This window comes from Carettochelys insculpta, chromosome 1 (assembly GCF_033958435.1).
Source record: "Carettochelys insculpta isolate YL-2023 chromosome 1, ASM3395843v1, whole genome shotgun sequence".
NCBI classification, from domain to species: domain Eukaryota; kingdom Metazoa; phylum Chordata; order Testudines; family Carettochelyidae; genus Carettochelys; species Carettochelys insculpta.
In genome coordinates, this window is record NC_134137.1 from 101770499 (window position 1) to 101776498 (window position 6000).

The window sequence follows — 6000 nt, forward strand, 5'->3', positions numbered from 1 at the left end:
AAGGCTGCATACTTACAGGGTGCTTACATTAACTTCCTAGAGTGCCCCAAGGCTACATTAGTCAAATGCTCAACAATTTAGTTGAATGTTGATTAAATCTGGAATTTTAGAATTTGAAAAATAAAAGGTAAAATGTGAAAATTGTCATGGCTTTTTTTTTAGTTTTGAAAAAAATTCTTCCCACTCCTCCTGTCCCCCCCCCCCACTTTTTTTTAAACAGGCTGAGTGTGCTTGTAAAGCTCCTTATGACCTCATGTGAAAGTGCAAAATATGATGATTATCAAAAGGTCACATGATGGACTGCAGGAACAGACTTGGGGATTCTAGCTTAGTTACTCAACAATTATTTACCTTAATAAAACTCTGCTTCAACTCCCACTAGCTGGGATTCTCAATGATGCCAAGACATGAATGGGCATGATGGAGATGGGAACTAACTTCCCACGTAGTAGAACCTGCAGAAAAGTGGCATGTCATTGGGTGGAAATTTTTACAATTGTTGCCTTTCCTTTGTGTGGATACATGAAGGACCAGAACCTCACTCATGAACAGTTACTTCATTTAAAATACTTTGTTTAAAAATATTTAAGACTACAATCTAGTAGGCTATAAAAATCTCCTCATAGACAAAAAACAAAACAAAACCAGAAACAAAAACTGAAGCTTAACCGTTCATTGATTCCAAAGCCAGAAGGAGCCATTGCGTTATCCTATGTAATACAATCGCCCAATTTTCTCCAGCATAACTCCCAAAGCAATAATTTCATTTTTTTCAGAAGGTACAATTTCAGCTGGTGTGAGACTTATTTATTTTTGTTTGTTTGTTTGTTTTTAGTTATTTTAATAAAGACGAAGGTAAGCAATCAGACTGAGATTCCAGACTGCAACATAGTGTTATGTGCAAGCTATCATTTGCAGAAAGTAAGACACACAATTAATTGTGGAATTTATGATTCTTTTGTGTGTCTCAGTGACATTGCTAAATGTGTCAGTTGCTTGTTAAATTCACCAGACCAATGTCACCACAAAATTAGTTAAAAATTGATTCACATCTAGGTTGTTTTTTCAGTGAAAGAAGATGGGAGAGACGAGAGCACAGAAGGTAAGAAAAAAAAATTCCAGGTATAATGGTCTCTGTTTATTAAATCACTAAAAGGGTCTATTTTGGTTTCAGAATACTATAAGAAATTTGAACATAGTCATCGCTTTAAGAGATTTTGTTCTCTTGTATGAGAAGAGGTCTCATCCATTACACTCACAATGATAATTGTTATATAAAATTATCAGGCTGCTAGCTATGCAAGAGGAACATGTCATGCATACAAATTTTACCCTGTATCCTTGATTTCCTAAAAATAATAATCATACAAATATGTAATGTCCTTGGCTCATCCTACAATATGACAATCTGATTAGTAAGGACATGGGGGAACGGTCAAGAAAGGAGACTGAACTGTTCAGGTAACACACTTGCTGTATTGCAGCATAGTCAATATAATTTGTTCTTCGAAAAATAATGGTACAGCAAAACTGTAATACAGCAATGAGCTATAAATTGTTTAGACTGTAGCATTTACGGAAGTATTAACTTCATTGCTTACATCACCAATGTGTTAAAAGACCTCATGAAGAAAGAAACACATATTTAAATGTCTATGAATTATTGATATGCATATCTGTGATAAACAATGGAACACTGTAGAATAAGAGTACAGCCTTTCTAACAGACAGAGCTCTCTCCGGCGACAACCCAGGACTGATGAATGAAGTCCAATAGCTCTAAGGACCATCACAAACCTCACACCTTTCCTTATTCTCCAACTGCAAGGCACGCTTCTTTGACTTTGGCTTTATCAAAATATTTAAGCTTACAGTCCATTAAGCTGTAAAAATCTCCACATGGGCCGAAACCAAACCAAACAGAAACAAACCAGTAAAGTGTCCGGGTGTATAGTAAAAACCAAACGATCAAATCTAGAATGTTCCACTGCACTTCCTCCTGAGGAGTGGTGAGAGAGCAAATATTTGAGAGAGGATATTGGTGATGTGTTTTATATACTACTGGAAAGGACTCAGGTGCAAGAATGACAAATATGGAACGATAATGTAAATACAATGAAACAGGAAAAAAACCCACAGGGGAAGACTCTGATAAACCTTGAATATATTGATTTTTAGCTGCAACTGACCAATGTAAATGTAATTGTGTTCACACAAGCACAGCAAAATGGTCCTGTGTATCTTTTCCTCCCACTTCCATTAGCACTCACCTTCTATATCTTCAGCAGCCCTGGGGGAGAGGCCTGTGCTTTTCTACAGAGAACCACCTGATCCCAGGAAAATTCTCACTAACAACCACACGCCGTACCACAGAAGTACTAATCCTGGAACTTTCCCCTGCAACAAACCCCGTGCCAACTATGTTCACATATTTACTCTGGAAATACCATCACTGGATCGAACCATGTCAATCACATGATCAGCAGTTCATATTCCTGTACCTCCACCAATGTGATATATGCCATCATGTGCCCCTCTGGTATGCATATTGGGCAGACTGGACTTTGCTAAAGAATGAAGGGCCACAAATCAGACATCAGGAATCTGAATACACATAAATCTGTGACTGAGCATGTCAGGGAGCAGGCCATAGTATTAAAGACCTGAAAATCTGCATCCTAAAATAAAGAGGCTGCATCTACTCAAAAAGATTTTTTGAAAGAATGGGGGCTCTTTCAAAAGATCCCACGGAGCGTCTACACACAAAAAGTGTTCTTTTGAAAGTAGATCAAAAGAATGTGGCTCTCCTTTCAAAATTTCAAAATTTCCCATTTCAGGAAGAGCACCCCCTTATGAAAGCGTCTTTCAATAGAAAACGTGTAGATTCTTTGTGGGCCCTTTTTCATGCAGCCTGATTTTTCGATACTTGGCCCATTCTTTCGAAAGAGTTCTTTTGATCCATTTTTTTGTGCAAGGATGCACTCTTTTGAAAGAGATCTCTTTTGGAAGAGATCTTCCTGAAGAGCTTCTTCTCAAAGATCTCTGTAGTATAGATGTAGCCAGAGACTAACACCAGATTACAAAGGGAGACATTTGAACTGGAGTTTATTCTCAAATACAACAGTTTGCACATGGGTCTCAATAGAAATAGCAATTACATTACACATTACAAGGACAGTTTCCCCATATTTAATATTCTTAGTGACCTCACTTTACTTTCACCAAAATTTCCAGATCTGAAGAAGTGGATCTGTCCAACAAAAGGTCTTCTTCTAATAAATTATTTTGTTAATGTTTGAAGTGCTACATGGCCATCTTTTTTTTGTTTTGTGAATACACCTCCTATGTCTGCCTTCTATTAACTGACTTTTTCTCATTGGTGTTTCTAGTAGTGTGTACGAACAAGTTCCTCGGCTATGTTGCATATGGCTTGCACAACCCTTGTACAACCCTTGATAGTGTCTCTCATATTCATAGATGCCAGTGTCAGAAGAGCCCACTGTGATCACCTACTCCAGTGGTGGCATCTGCAGCCCACAGGCCACATGGGGTCCATCAGAGTTCCGTGTGTGGCTCGTGTGCAGGACTGCCAACATCCACTGGTTTCTGTCCATGTATCTTTTTCCCTATAGGTATTAATAAAGCAAAATGAGCGTAAAACAAGGGCATGTGAGGTGAGATGTATCCTGACTGCATACAACATCGGCTATAAGAATTGTGTAGCTTGCACTGGATTCAGTCAGAGCACTGCTATGTTTCAATTGGCACACCCTGTGAATTGTAAGTATGCAAGCACAGTTAGCAAAACTAGCTTGTCCTGTGAGGCTGTCTTGGTTACTACAATGTCAAGGCTCACTGAGATGAAGTAGGGTCACTCATGAGACCCACTCACTAGCTTAGGTTGCCCTTCGCTGAACTAGTCTGACCCCATGTATGACATAGGCCATAGAGCTGATCCAAAATAATTCCTAGAGCAGATTTTTTAGGAAAAAAAAATAAAAAACAAAAAAACCCACCATTCTTGATTTCAAAATTGCTAGGGGTTAGAAAATCCACTATGTCACTTGGTAAACTGTCCCAAAGGTTAATAACCTTCACTGTTAAAAATGTATGCTTCATTTCCAGTCTGAATTTATCTATGTTCAACTTCCAGCCTATGGCTTCCCTAACTCTACAATGGAAAGTGTATTTATGAATACCTGACTCAATTTGTTACTTAGGTTTAAGTGAAAAAAAATTTCATTTTAAATTATGGATATTCTAAAACATTACATTTAGAACTACCGAATGAAACTAGACTGGATTGAGATCCTGATACTAGGTCTAGCATACTGCTTCTTGTACATGCAAACAATTACACAAGCACAGAAACATTTTCCTCTTGTTTAAGTGAGGAAAACAAAATCATAAGAAACAAAGAGGTTTGACTTCAAGGTTAATGCAGCAGACGTGATTTAATTCCATTTCATTCCATTCACATTCTGACGCTGTCTTTTTATTATTATTCTGCTTTGTATCTGTTAATGCTACTTAAAATACCACAGTTTCAGATGAAATATTTTTGACATACAGAAGCTCCTAAACACAAACAATACAAATTTTTAGAAAATAGATTAAAACACTTGTTTATATACAAAAAGTTTAAATGATAAAAAATATGTAATCTATGTCTGCCATCTACTGAAAGAAAGATATAGTACAATTCCTTTACTTGGTCACTTATGAATAAAAATAATAGACACTCTAATAATAGATACTATATTAAGCACTTGAACCTCAATCTTGCAATTAGATCCTTACAGGCAAATGCCTGTTTATATCAGTGGGGCTCTGAACAGGCATAAAAGTCTGCCTATGGGGATCTGTCAGTAGGTGCATGGATATAGGCGGAAATAAGGTTTCAGTTCCAATGCTGTTTCCAAAACAGTCCCAGTTTGCTCTTGCGGCTCAATGGAAAGTTTGGTCCGTTGTGGTGAAAGCCAAGAATACGCACACATTAGTGTCTCCTTAGAGCAGAAAGCCAATACAAAATCCACATTTTTCTTTAATACATATGAACCATGCTAATTATACCAGGTGGTATTTATACCCATATGCCCACACAGGAAAACACTGTAACCAGACGGGGCATGATGGGAACAATAACTTTCAGTCCTGGGATTGTCTAGACCTTTGGCCAGCCCTCACATAAACTAGATGTCTCTAGTGTACACTGAGTGCCAGTAGCCCTGCAGTAATGTCTTAGCTATGCCCTGCTTTCCCTGGGTATGCCAGTGGTGCCCTCGACTGAGAAAGGGGCAGTATAAGATGTGCTAAATGGCTTTGTTGTAGCAGAAGATCAGAGGAGGATTTGCAGTAAAACATATGGTGCCCCAGTGCAGGGCATCCCAACGACATGGGACCCCCAAGCCAGGCAGTCCAGCACTGGGACCAGCATCACACCTACCACTGTGCAGGGGTGGGGAAGTGCTCGGTTCAGATAGGGGGACAATCCCTCTGCAGAGGGAGCTCAGGGAGTGGGGATCAGGAGCCTCAGGAGAGCCTACAGGAGGCGGCAAGCCACAGGCGGCAAGCTGCGTAAACATGAGCTAAAAGGCTTCACAGGAACATGGGCCAGCTGCCCAGCTAGCCGGAGAAAAGTGGCGCTTTAAAGCAGGTAAGTCTACTTCTCTCTGCCGTTGGCTGTGTGGCTACCACTGCTTGTATGACACCTTCCAGCCTGTGTTCCTGCTACTGGCCTCCACCTGGGGAGTGGCAGCTGCCTGTGGATGGGGAGGACTGCAGGCTGTGGCTGTCTGCAGTGGGAGCGGCAGGGGGCAGGTGGGGGCGCTGGGGAAAGGAGAGCCTGCAAACTGCCCAGCTGGCAGGAAAAAGCCACACTTTGAAGCAGGAAGGGTTGCTCCTCGCTGGCAGCTGGCTGCATGTGCTGCACTGCCCACTGCTTCTGCGTCCTCCAGCCCCTGTAATATTGTGCTGCTGTGAGTCTTTGCCCACTTCTCC